A 14,142-nucleotide genomic window follows, 5' to 3' on the forward strand; every position below is an offset into this window, starting at 1 on the left:
GCTCTTTCTTCCCCATGAGTACACCAGTTGAGCATTAAAATACACGTTTTTTTTCTTTTAAATTAGATATAAGCATAAGAATTTAACTGAGAAGGAAAAGCTTTCTTAATAGCATACAACAAATTTAAATGGCTGTTATTCTCAGTTCTTTAGTTCCATTTTGTGCAGTTAATTTATTTAAAGAATTAAGAAAAAAAACTTCGAATAATCTCTATGCTTACGTGCTTATTTTTGATGTGAAAATATTTACATTTGATTCACATAAGTACGTTAATAATAAATATAATAGTATGAACATTGAAAATAAGGCTTAATAAAAACATTAAATAAAACTTAATCTAAACATTAAAAGATAAAAGCTTGATATCAATGTTTAATTTATAAATGGATAATTTTATGCAGCTTGAATAGTCTTACACATAATTTAAAAACTGTTCCTTTGAACTTTTCAAAAAATCGTCATAGAGGCGTTTTTATTCACTTCTAAACTTTCTTTTTTTAATAATAACTATTTCAGCTATATCTAAAATGTCTCACAAGATAGAGTTTTCAAATGAATAACTAAAATATATCTCTAGATGTGTCGTTGTATAGATTTTCGAGAGTAAATATAACTCGAAAGCTTCTTCATAAGCAAAATAATACCTTTACTTCATACTTAGAATACTTACCATTTCTTCTAAAATTTGAATGCCATTTTATCATGCTTTTTACCAGTTAATATAAAAATATCATATTTTTTACAGATTATTAATAATGTATAATGGCATATTTTTTAAATGATTTTATCTAAAGATAAGTATGATATTACATAATATACGGTAAAATGCACTATGTGTAGTGTACAAATGAGAGTCAGGGTGATTGATAGGCTAAAAGTGGCATAAATCATAATAAATATGTAACATGCTAATGCATACATTCATTAACATTTATTTTGAAGACTATCACAGAACTGATGCGATGGTTTGTTAGCTTGCAAAATTGTTCAGAACATGAAATAAAAAATTTAAGCTCGTGCATCGTGATTTTTGAACATTTTGGATGGAAAAAAAATTGAAATTTAAAAATTATGTTATTTGGAAAATCAAAACTTTAATAGGTTTTACCCAAGATGATTGCAATTTTTTTCATTTTAAGAAAATTAAGATGATTTAGACTCGTAGATTTATTTCGCGTAAAAAATATTTTCTTCGTCAAAATTCTAAAAAGTAATAAAAGTTTCTTCGTCAACATTCGATTCAAGATATACTTTCATTCAATTCAATTAATTCTAAACACTAGCGGGCTGTCCCCCCTGTCCGCTAACGCTCGCCAACCCCCGAAAATTGCTACGCATTCTTATATGGTTTGCTTCGTAAACCAAGCTCGCTTCGCTCGCTACTAACTTAGGTACATTGCGAATGCACAAAATTCTAAGAATTCAAAACAATCATTCAAATCCATATAACAACCTTAAAAAAAAAAAAAATTACATGTTTTTAGTAAATACTAAGTCATTAAAATAAATTTGAACTCAAATAAATGACATGTAATTCGTTAAACCTATTAGAAATGTGCTATAGTATAATTCGTAATATGAATCAAAAATCGTCAAATATATTCGTAATATATAAATTCGTGAAAAAAAGCGCTTTCGACGAAATACTAAAATAGAGATCTATCAACAAAGACTTCTCATTTCTCCCTAGCTTAATAGTATGAGATTGCCGCAGCTGATGCTTTCTGGTTATTTCAGTTTCCTTTTTTAAAAGCGCTACATGTTGAGCCACCTCAGCTAGATTTAGCATGTGACATTTTTAGCGGCAATCATTGGTCGATTTTCTAGCGTTGCCATTCGGGGAGTTGTAATGAGATTTTTTTTGTAGCCGTGTAAGAGAAATAGTAACGGAAACAAAGCAAAGCAAACGTTGCCATCGGCGGAAAAGAAATACAGCCAAAATTTGGGAGCCACGTACGAGAATTATATATATTAAATTATTCTACTTTATTAAAACCAAGAAAAAAATTTAATATTTAAAGTAAGGTATTTTATTTAAGAATTCATATCAGTAAAAATTTATAGTAAGTAATATCTTTAAAAAATTGTGTTGTAATATCTGTTGTAAAATTATGTTGAATAACCCATACAATCGTGTGAAGGAATACTTTTTTTCAAGTTAACACCATATTAAGCTTTCGCATGCAATTTCAAGGGTGTAATTTAAATTTAACGCTTAAAGATTAATAATACACCAAACAATCATGTTTTCACACCATACGAGAATTATTTTTATTTCCGAAAGCACAAATGTTGGATCTCTTTGAATATCAAAAATTCAAGAAACCTTAAGTAGAATATCGCAAAAGTTTGCTTACAATCTCGAAGGAGCTGGCGTGAGTTTGTTGTTATTTTCAACGTAGTTATTCATAAACAAAAATAAAAATTCGCCGTTAAATTAGCATGCATGCTTTTAGTTATGTAATAAGGATAATTATATTTTATTTTCCAAATCTTTAAAAACTGTACTTACTGATTTTATGATGTATAATTTCTATCCGTTACCTTTCTCTTGCTCTTACTTCGATTTTTTCTTAATCTCTGTGTGCGAAGAGAATTTTTGATTTACGTGCCAATTTCATTTTAAGATTTTAAATTAAAATAAAATTAATTTTATTTTAATTTTATTTTTATTTTAATTTATTTTATTTTATTTTATTTTATTAATTTGATTTTAAGAGCTAATTTTATATATAAGTGTATAGATGCATTCTAAATCAATGATTTTTGCCTTATATTGTACTGTAAAAACAACTTTATTATCAGTGTATCTTATTTTAATGTGATTATAAATTCTAGTGTTTTCGTATAGCAAAAATGGTAGAGGCTAATTTACACTAAGTAGTACAAAAAATATAGATTACAAAAAATATAAAAAAAAGTGTTAAGGAAACACTTGGCCCCGAGTTATGTGTAGCGTTTCACTATTACACTTTTGTTTTAAGTAGTTGCTCGCATTTTTAGTGTCGATACACACTAAAACTTTTTATAGTGTAATAATTGTAATCATGTATCTGAGAAGATGAAAATATCAAAGAGAACACTTATATTAACAAAAACCATAATAGTTGAGGCATAATTATTTCCACTCAGGATAAAAATAAATATTTAAATCACTTCTATATTTAATAAACGTTAAGCACTAAAATTTCAACACTTTCCTTCGGTCAAAATATCACGGAAAACAGACAAGGTGGCACATAATATTACGTAAACAATAAAGTTCGTTTATAATTTTGCAACCAATATCCACTGACCTTTCATATTAATACAGAAAACAAACAAGATTGTTCCCACTCAAAAAAATGAAATAGTTTGAATATATCGTATTACCAAAAAAACTCGGTATTGAGTACAAGATCAAAAATCAACCAGCAAAATATGAAATGATTAAATACTGCTAACATTACCTAGGAATCATATGCAATATTTAATAACCAAGTAAGCAAGACGTGAAATATAATTATTATATTCTTATAATTATTATTCTTATAATTATTATTCTTACGCTCTATTAGTAATAAATCAAAAATTATTTCTAAGTGTACTAAGTAGATTCATATTTTATATTGTTTTCTTTAATGATAAAGGCATACATTGTAAGTTAAACCCAATGTTACAAATAATAACTTGATTAGGAATGATAATAATCAGGCAGGCCTTTGCCCGGTATTCTCCACTTTAATTTTATTTTTTAGTTCTAAAGCAATTGCCCGAAATTCTCTATGCTCTGTTTTTTTTCTAACTAGATATTGATTAATATTAACAAATGAACGGATTAAGTAAAGTTTGTATTTCATGAAAAAAATTATTTATTGAATGAAGAAAATATTTTTTGGTCGTCAACTCGATTATATTATAATTCTTATGTTTCCTACTTTATTTAAAGAGCATTTGTCATTGTACACAGTTTCTAGGTAAAATATATATTAATTCTCATGTCTCATACTGATTAAGAACGTCTAGAATTGTATACATTTCCCACATTTTGAGTCACAGATATAACAGAAAGCCCGCAGCATAGATCATAATACAGATAACAGATAATATTGCTTTTTTATATTTTTGCCAAATAAAACGATGAAAAATTTTTTTAAAATGGTATTGAAATTTTAAGCTTCATTCCTTTTTTAACACCCATTTTGTCTCAGATTCCTTTGTTAAGTTATTTGACATTTTTTTTTAATTTATTAAACTTTCCTCTTTTTAATTTAGCGAAGTGTATTTTTGACATTATTAAATAGAATTGAGATTGTTTTTAAAAAAATCAAAAATTAATAATAGGAATCTTTATTTGAATTTTTATTCAGAAAACAAGAGATATTAGTAAAAATTTTACAGATAGGAAAATATAGACAGATGAAAATATTTTATTTAACATAAAATCAAATCATAATAGAATCGAAAACTATCGGCTAATTTAACTGATAATATTGATTTTATGTTTTTAATAATAAAGGAATAAAAACCTAGCAAAACTGAAAGAATAATTTCATTTTAATATATCACTAACATTTAAGGATTAAAAATTTTTAATGTTTTATTTTGATTATTGTTTATCTCTATATTTAAAAAATGTTTCCTCAGCCATTTAAAAAAGTAACAATTATCCATCTTTTAAATTTTAGTTTCTCAAAATATTAGTGAAAACAAACAAAATCACTCATGATATTGCAACTACAAAATCAACTTATCTACTTATTTTATCTACTTATCTTCTTTCAGAATTATCAACTTATAAACTACATAAATTGCTTATATTACAGTAAAAGTTCCCTTATCTATCACATCATGATTGCTGCTAGTTTTAGAGACAGAAAATTTAATTTATTTGTTAAATTAGTAGTTTATGTAAATTTTGTGAAGTATATATTACGATTACTTTAAAGAAGTTTCAAGAAGGAAATAAAAAGTACACTTTTGAAAATTTTTAACCCATCAAAGAAATAGAAAAATAAGCAAATTTGTACACAATTTTACACATAATATCGTCTCTATGTACCAGAAAATCGAACAATAATAATATCGAAAACAGATATTTAGTACAACCTGACAAAAAGGATGACTCATATTAAAATTGGGAGGAAGATATCGCTTTAAATTTTTTTTAAACTAAGGATGCAAAATGCTTAAATATTATTTTATTGTTTATCACTATCATTAAAAAAACTTTAACAACCGTTATACAGCTTTTGAATTAATTGTAAATAGTTTCCAACCTTAACCTTTGCTTCTCGTAAAACAAATTCTTTAAAAGAAAGAAAAAGTTAATCACTTTATAAAAATCGAATGTATGAAACTGACTTTAAGTTTTATATTTAGATCAAAGCAATACTGTTAAATTTCAAACTACCATAGAATTTACAGCACAAAATAACTTACAGAACTTGGACAGGATTAAAATTCTCAGCAAAAATCCATGTTTTTATTGTATTAAGTTTCTGCTCTTTTTTTATGAAATTTTTCTATGTTTGACAACTTTTATTAAATTTCATTACAATTTGTCACAAAATAAAAAGACAAATTCTTTCTTTTAATTTCAAACTGTCAAATCAATACGGACAAAACAAACAAGATTGCTTTATATTACGTAAATAAGTTGAGCAAAACCTAGATAGAGGAAAATTTAAAAGAAACAAATTTATATTACAATAAACATTTCATTATTTATCATTACATGACAAAACAACTTTCAAGATTGTCACTTGTTTCACAGAAAAGAAATACATTTAATTGTTAAATTATTAAACATTTATTAAATTTAGTTAGATACATTTTCAAATTTTATTAAGTTTTTATAAAATAAACTGATGATAAAAAAAATGATATGTGTCCACTTCTTTAAATTTTACAACAGATAACAAAAAACAAGTTTTCATCCAACATTTTTTCGTAGTTTCGTGCATAATATGTTTAAAAAATTTTAAAAAGTTGTTAAAAATGATATTCATTAAAATAGGAACGTTTCGAAACACTGAATATTTCGAAAAGGCGAAAACTTTATTTAGAAAAAAAAAAAAATTCTTCCTAACTTATTTCAAAAGCTATAAAAAAGAATAATGCTTATTCCTTATTTATGTTAAAATAAGAAATCTTACAACTTTTATGTACTTACGGCTTCTTCTTTAATTTGCCTCAGAAACTTTTTGGAACACTCTTAAGTGAAAGACCAAATATCGGAACTGGAACTCTGGAACTAAGTTTCGGATTCATATAGTTTCAATGAAAACGATTTTGAAAGTGCTGGGACTTACAGAGAGAAGGCTTTTGAAACAATAAGCTTTTTTCAGAGCATGCGCACTAGTGTTTCCCACGTCTTGCGCAAACTCTACTTTCTTCTGTGATCTTACTTCAATTCGTATTTTCGTATATCTTCTTACTTTCATTCGGACATACAATTCAGGATGAGGACGATCTAAAATATCTTCTCGATTTTTGGAAATATCTTATACTGTTAGTTCGTACTTCTTGAATAAAATATATCGCACTTTATACCGGCATTATAATTCTTTTTGTAAAAGTAGGTCGTATATACGAAGTATAAAATAAATATCGTTTAAAATCATTCCCGTTTAAAAGGTTTAAGATAGTAGCAATATTGGAAACGGGGAAAAATAATAACTCTACTAAAACAATTATTTTAAAATTAATAAAATCTATCATTCCGTATGTCTTCCTATTTATTTATTTCCAAGAAAGGTAAAAAGAAAGAGATACATTGCTGAATTTTAGAATGTAATTTAAAGTATTGTTTTTATTTGGAATTTTAAGATGGCATTTATATCATAGTTAAGCAATTTATTGTTATGGTTTCTTTTAAATCTGTGCAAACTATTAGAATTTTAAAATATTATTAAGAATATTCTTCTTATAACTTTTATTCTTCTTTTAACTATACTTAACCTTTTTTCTCTCTTTCTTTATATATTTAACTTTTCAAATGTAATTATCAATTAGTTAAGCTACATGAAACAGCGTACAAGATTATTATTGATTTGAATTTTTAAAATTGTATGATTGATATTAGATTTAAAAAAATTATTGCAGTTATTGAGTAATAAAAGTAACATAATTTGAATAGCATTTAAAATGTCTTCTTTTAAATGAAAGTGAGAATCATACAACAAAATTCTGATCTACAGTCCGTAAAATTATTTTTATTTAAATCGATTATGAAAGAAATAGTACTAGCTTCACACAAATATCAGTAACGGTTTTTATTCACAATTTGAGAAAATTTCAAATTTCTACTACTTCGCTTAGTTTTAAAAATTTAAACATTATTCCGATACATTTAGTTTTGTAAAAATAAGCCTTGCATACTTAAATCAGGAAACACTTGATTATTTTAATTAAATCTTTCTTAAAAATTATATCTCTTAACAAAATTTAAAATAATATCAATGATGGATGGGTAAAAAAGCTAATAATTCAATAACTCTTAACCAATAGCTCTTTAAATCTTTTAATAATCCATGAGTATCTTTTAAACTATTATTACTTACAATACAAAAATAAGTATGATGGAAGTTAGTTTGATGATTGTGAAAGTTAGAATTATGAAAGATATCAGTAACGGTTCTTATTCACAATTTGTAGAATTTCAAATTTCTAATATTTCGTTTAGTTTTAAAAATTAAAACATTATTCCGGTACATTTATTTTTTTATGAAAATAAGTCTTGCATACGTAAATCTGAAAAAAAACTTGATTATTTTAATTAATTGTTACTTAAAAATTATATCTCTTAAGAAACTTTAAAATAATAAAAATGATGGATGCGTAAAAAAGCTAATAATTCAAAAACTCTTAACCCATTGCTCTTTTAAGGTTTTAATAATCTATGAATATCTTTTAAACTATTATTACTTACAATACAAAAATAAATATGATGAAAGTTAGCTTGATGATTACGAAAATTAGAATTATGAAAGATCATGAAAGTTAGATTGAATGACAATTACTATTTGTCCCGCAGTGGACTGATCGTTGAGACACGGTTTCCAGCAGATCACCGAAGTCAAGCATCACTGGCTACGGTGTGCGGGTGGGTGACCACTTGGATCAGTCTGCGTAGGGACCGAGGGTGTGCGGTATTGGTAATCGTTAAACTGTACTACCGTAAAGTGCTCGTCTTCGCGCGCAGGTCGTCGGGCTACCGAAGCGGGGGTGCCATCCCCTCCGCAGAGGATCAAAATTGTGATGGCATGTCTTCGGATCATCCTCCGGGATGTTTCCCAGACTGTCGCCAATAGCCCATTGTGCAGCTCTAGTGTGACGTAAATTAACAACCAACCAACCAACTATTACTATTTGGAACTTTTAAAACGGTATTAAAAACTGTTACAATTACGTCAAAATTTGTAGGAGATAAAAATATTTTTATAAAATTAGTTATTTAAATTTATAATCCATTTTACTTGATTAAAGTATCACACAATGGAATTATATCAGAAAGCTTAAGAATAATATTAACTCTTAAAGTTCAATATCAGAAAGCTTAAGAATAATATTAACTCTTAAAGTTCAATATCAGAAAGCTTAAGAATAATATTAACTCTTAAAGTTCAATATCAGAAAGCTTAAGAATAATATTAACTCTTAAAGTTCAATATCAGAAAGCTTAAGAATAATATTAACTCTTAAAGTTCAATATCATAAAGCTTAAGAATAATATTAACTCTTAAAGTTCAATATCAGAAAGCTTAAGAATAATATTAACTCTTAAAGTTCAATATCAGAAAGCTTAAGAATAATATTAACTCTTAAAGTTCAATATCAGAAAGCTTAAGAATAATATTAACTCTTAAAGTTCAATATCAGAAAGCTTAAGAATTATATTAACTCTTAAAGTTCAATATCAGAAAGCTTAAGAATAATATTAACTCTTAAAGTTCAATATCAGAAAGCTTAAGAATAATATTAACTCTTAAAGTTCAATATCAGAAAGTTTAAGAATAATATTAACTCTTAAAGTTCAATATCAGAAAGCTTAAGAATAATATTAACTCTTAAAATTCAATATCAGAAAGCTTAAGAATAATATTAACTCTTAAAGTTCAATATCAGAAAGCTTAAGAATAATATTAACTCTTAAAGTTCAATATCAGAAAGCTTAAGAATAATATTAACTTGACAGAATAATCAATATTGGATACAATTAATTATTAATTGTAATTGTTTCTTAATTTTACAAATCTCTAAATAAATAAAATGTTAGTAACAGTTATTGAAAATTTCTATTAACCTATTTTAAGTAAAAATAACTATCGACTACGCAGCATGTCAAATTATATTCCTTTGAATATGCAAAAATGCAAAATAATGTAATTAAAATAACTAGAGTAAGGAAAAAGTTAATAAAATTATTATAATTTTGAACTTTTATGATATAAAATTAACATGAACATACAAGATTATTAATTTTAGATGTCAAGATATTTTAAATATTAATGTATTTCTATACGTTTATTAAACAATTATAATATAATTTGGAAAAATTTGAATCTCGTTTATTACAAATAACTTAATTTAGTATGAATATTGCGATGTAATTTATTGATTTTGGTTCATCAATATATCATAACAAGCACAAGTTTGAAAATACTGATAAACATCTCTTAATACTCCACAAAATTTAAATTCGCTTGCAATCGGAGATTACTGCAGAGAATCCGTAGTTTCACTGGTTGCAAGGGTAATGTATTTATATATTTTAATAAATTAGAACAAGGGTATTTATTTTAATAGATTAATGAATTAGAATTAAAAGAATTTTGCCAGCCAATAAACTCAAGTAATTTATATATAAATTGAAGTTTTATAAATATATATATTCTATATATATATATATATATATATATATATATATATATATATATATATATATATATATATATATATATATATATATATATATATATATATATATATATATATATATATATATATATATATATATATATATATATATATATATATATATATATATATATATATATATATAAGGCCACATACACTGTAAAATATACCAGAACAAATTACGGTATAGAGTACCAGATCTTTGGGTTTTACCTTAAAATATTATACCTTACTTTTTACAGTACCGTAAACTGGGGCGAGTCTACCCATTTTTTCAGTTTGTCAACTTTCAAGTGGTCAAACTTTTGTAAATATTAAAGAAAAAAGGCTTTTAATAGGTGTTTCGGAATCGCTATTTATCCCTCTTTAAAGTTGTGAAATCGATTTTAGAAAATAATAACAGTTACGCTGTTGCTGTATATTTTTATAGAACTGCTGACAAATCTCTCGTATGGGGCGAGTCTACCCATTCTACTAAAATGAATGTTAACATTATAAATAATCAAATTTTAGTATTAAATTGTTATTTTAGTTACTATATAGGATATTTATGAAGTAAAATTCATAACTTTATTATATATTCCATTTTTTTATTCATAAAATAACACAAATTGAGTATTTGATCGATTATCACATTTTGATCACAGTTTTGTTTTTATAATCATTAACATTATAAAATAACATTTTTTCTGATTATTGTTGATAAAAATAAATTAAAATTAATATAAATTTACAATTAAATAATTAATAAATAATAATAATTAAAGATTATTAACAAAATCGAAATTCAAACATTGGGAATCATGAAAAATCCTTTTCCCATTCTTTTGGGAGGTGTGATTTTTCTTACAATGTTTTCTCGTTGAATGAGCTCTCGTAATATAAAAATTGAAATATAAAAATCTTGTAATATAAAAATTTAAAAAATAGGTAAAATAAACATATTTTATATTTACATTTATATTTAACCTATAAATTTTCTTATTAATGATAAGTTTATCAATGCAGAATAAAAATAATATACTCAAATTCATTTAAAATGACTTAATTTTAATATAAACAAAGTTCTAAATTATATTATTATGCTTTATTAAAACTAAATACGAATGGGTAGACTAGCCCCGCGAATTCTGGCTTTTTGTTTACAACAGCAAAACTTACATTCTTCTTGTTTTTTTTTCATATAAAATTAATGTAATCTTAGTCTTAGATAAGTTTATCACTTAACCAAAGTGAAAATAGTAACAATAATAATATACTTACGGAGCACGAACTTAAAGTTTCCTGATTTTCAATACAAATCTCTCAAAAGACGTTTGAACAGGTCGGTTAAAAAGACACCAAGTAAATAAAAACGGATCAAACTACTACAGCGCCATCTTCCTTAGAGTCTGAACTAAGTCCTCCGTCGGTAAAATTTTTTTTATTTGCAATTTAAAATAGTGAAAATTAAATAAAACTAAAATGGGTAGACTCGCCCCAGGATGGGTAGACTCGCCCCGGTTTACGGTAATATTAATTTAATTTGTGTGAGTCAGTGATTTTACTGTAATTATTAAAATAAAAGCTACGGTATCTAAGATTTTTGTGTTCTGTAATATGTGTTCGAAAAATGGATTTTATGCTAAAAAAATACTTTTTACTGTAATTTGATCCAGAATTTTTCACAGTGGAAAAAATCTTCTAAGTTCTAATATTTTTTTAAAAGTCTATGCTATGAAAATTTCCGGATCTACTTCCGGTAAAAAGTTCCGGCACTCACGGTGCCGATACTTTTTCCATAAAATTCATCTTTATCCGAACATGTTATGCACCAAAAAATCGGATAATCCGTAAATTTAAATGTAATAAATACTGTAAAACCACTGAATCACCATTATTAAACAAATATTGCTGTGAAAATTACGGTACAATATTTTACGTTAACAGTGGATTTAACTGTATAATGCAGTTTACAAAATGGATTTTACGGTATGATGGATTTTACACAATGTACTTTACGATATAATGGATTTTACTCAATGGATTTTATAATGTATGCACCCAAAGCGTCGGTAATTTCATCCGGAGTTTTTTGACATTATATTTGTTTCAAAATATTCTACTTTTGCTCAAAACCACTGAAAAAAATAGTTTGTAACAGCAAAATAAATAAATGATATTAAACGAATGACATGTAGAGTAAAATAAATCACATGTAACGAATTTCTTCACTTTCACAAAGTAAATATTTAGCAATATAAATTCCATGCATTGTCTAGACATATGTAGTTCGTTGTGTGAAAATTAAACAGTTAATATAATGTGTGAGCACAAGAAAAAACTTATTCTAAACATCTTATTTTTACAGATATAAACAAGTATTTATGCAGGGTGTTACGAAATGCGCACCCTTAAACTATAGATTTGTGACATTTGTAAGAAAAACGGCAGTAGATGGTAATGAAAATGCGAGGACAAAATATTAATTTTTTTTTTAATTAAAAGAATTTAAATTTAATAAATCTTAACAAAGGTCAATCACAGGAAAGCAGTAATTAATCTCGGTAAAAAAAACATAGCGAAGCATTTTACGAAACGGAAAGCAGATTTATTCCATTCCCTCTAGAAAAATATTCTCTTTAACGCGTATTTTAATCTCTTAACTTTAATTTCTCTGGATAAGGGATAGCCAGAGTTTAATGATGTCGTTTTATCTTTCGTTTTTCCACTAATATTCTAATTTCTTATTCATGTCAGTAACTAAAGTTATTCTGAGAAACTAGACTCGATGAAAAGTGATAACACGGTTCTTAGATAATATGCTTTGTCTTTTTCAGCTTATTTAAATTTCAACTAATTATCTTAAAACTTCAGCAGCATACACATATTTTATTGATGTAGATTTTCTTTCATTTAATATATTTCTCAGACACCTTTATTATCAAAGCTTATTGAAATATAACTTTATCAATAATTTAAAAATTCTTTATGAATGCTGTTAAAAAAAACCCGAAGACACGGTGAGAAAAAGTATTTTCAAAACTACCTAAATGTGGGAAAATTTACGGTGTTTCTGGCTCTGTGTGAATACTAAAGAGAACAGTAATTTTTACCAAGGCTCTCTGGAATTGTCTTTTGTCAAATTAAAGAAACAGAATTATTTTATAATATGTGATAGAAGTTTATAACTGTAGTAAAACTTAGTAATTTTATCATGATACATTAAAGCATAGAATAGAATTTTAGAAGCAGAATTTACGGGAACCGTAATTATACGAATGTAAAATTTACCAAAAATATGAAATTTCACCGGCTTTTGAAAAAAATTAAGTTTCTAAACAAGTAATACTCATAATGCTGCTGATATTTTGAATTTAGTAGATTTAATTAAAGAAATAATTTTGAAAAACACTACTTAACGAAAACATTTTGCTTACCTGTTTCCACATGGACTTATACGTTAATTAACATATAACCTAAAACAATATTTTAATTATATTTATAACAGAAAATAAAGAGACAGCTCAGATTTATACTTTATCTGCTTTTTGAGAGCTTGAAACACGTCAACCTCTATTTACACTTTATCTGCTTTTGAAAAAAATTGTAAGTTTCTAAACAAGTAATACTTATAATGCTGTTGATATTTTGAATTCAGCGGATTCAAATCAAAGAAATAATTTTGAAAAACACTACTTAACGAAAATATTTCGCTCACCTGTTTCCACATGGACTTATACGTTAATTAATACATAACCTAACACAATATTTTAATTATATTTATAACAGGAAATAAACAGACAGCTCAGACAGAATAGAAAAAAATAATGTATGCAACTATATACTTATACAATGTTTGAATTTTCCTCCGAAAATTTTAGTAAAACAACCGGCAGCAGTTTGTCCATCTAATTAACCATAAAGTTTACGGTAAAGAACATTTTTTACCTTCACAGTTTTGAAGCCGTTTAATAATAGTATGATAAATAAAACATCAATCCAAAACTATACGGTTTTAACCATTTAAGACTACCATGATTTCAATACCGTGAAATAAATTTACTGGGCATGAATTCGCAGCTTTATGGGGCTGCCATCTAATGAGAGTATCGTATTATAATAGCCCATGGTTACAAATTGGAGAGTGCAGGATATTGTAAACTCTTCAAGTGGAAAAATGGGGGAAATACTGTAGTGTCAGCCCTAGGACTCAAACCCCCGTTCTGTCGACCATGCGATTGAGAGACTACCCCTCTAGA

General features: G+C 25.9%; 1 protein-coding gene across 1 annotated transcript in view; it reads right to left on the reverse strand.

Annotated features, from left to right (window-relative positions):
- The window catches only part of LOC107444405 (neuropeptide F receptor-like), a 121,569-nt gene extending 115,311 nt beyond the window's left edge, over positions 1 to 6,258 (reverse strand). Inside the window, exon 1 of the mRNA XM_016058530.4 lies at positions 6,156 to 6,258. The gene's annotated coding sequence lies outside the window, so the exon portion shown is untranslated. The remainder of the gene's footprint in view (positions 1 to 6,155) is intronic.
- Between the last annotated feature and the right edge of the window lie 7,884 nt (positions 6,259 to 14,142).

Source organism: Parasteatoda tepidariorum, chromosome 5, assembly GCF_982258835.1.
Source record: "Parasteatoda tepidariorum strain Cologne lab strain chromosome 5, Ptep-v5.0, whole genome shotgun sequence".
Classification (NCBI taxonomy): Eukaryota; Metazoa; Arthropoda; class Arachnida; order Araneae; family Theridiidae; genus Parasteatoda; species Parasteatoda tepidariorum.